The sequence below is a fragment of the Populus euphratica genome, unplaced genomic scaffold (assembly GCF_000495115.2).
Source record: "Populus euphratica unplaced genomic scaffold, PopEup_1.0 scaffold660.1, whole genome shotgun sequence".
NCBI lineage: Eukaryota > Viridiplantae > Streptophyta > Magnoliopsida > Malpighiales > Salicaceae > Populus > Populus euphratica.
In genome coordinates, this window is record NW_011500547.1 from 15,907 (window position 1) to 16,543 (window position 637).

The following is a 637-nucleotide window of genomic DNA, read 5'->3' on the forward strand; positions in this document are numbered from 1 at the left end:
AAAGAAAGAAAGCAAGAGCATGATCTTGATTTGGAGACCAAGATGCCTAAATACATGGCAAATGCCTCCTTTTATAGGCCAAAATTGAAAACTATTGATTTGATGACTAATTGATGAGTGGGTGTCCAACTCTTGACTTGGTGACAATCCTTATCTTCTCTTGTCTGCCCAAAACATCATTGGTAACGTCAAAATTGGAGCCACTTTAAAGCATGAAAGTTGTAGGAAATTGTCTCAGCTTTCTTGTGTAAAACATTCAGCTCATTTGAACTTCTAGAACTCCAAATATGGGCCAAACACTGAACAGTGCTCGGGCTGGAAGACAGATTCAGACTTCTTTGTTGTTGCTACAATTTGGACTTGAAAATGACATTTTTAGATCTTGGGTTCCATATAAAAGTTGTAGGCCTATATCTTACCTTTCCATCCATATAAATTAGACTTAAATCGGAGATCTACAACTCCAAATATGATCCAATTACCAAATCGTGTTCTAGTTTGGATTGCACCGACATCTCTTTTCTAAGTTCGGCCATCTCTTTGTCCTTTCAATTTCAGTTCTTAAATTCATCAATCAATCCTTTCATTTATGTGATAGACCTGCATTAAAAATAGACATTTACCACAAAGTAAAGGT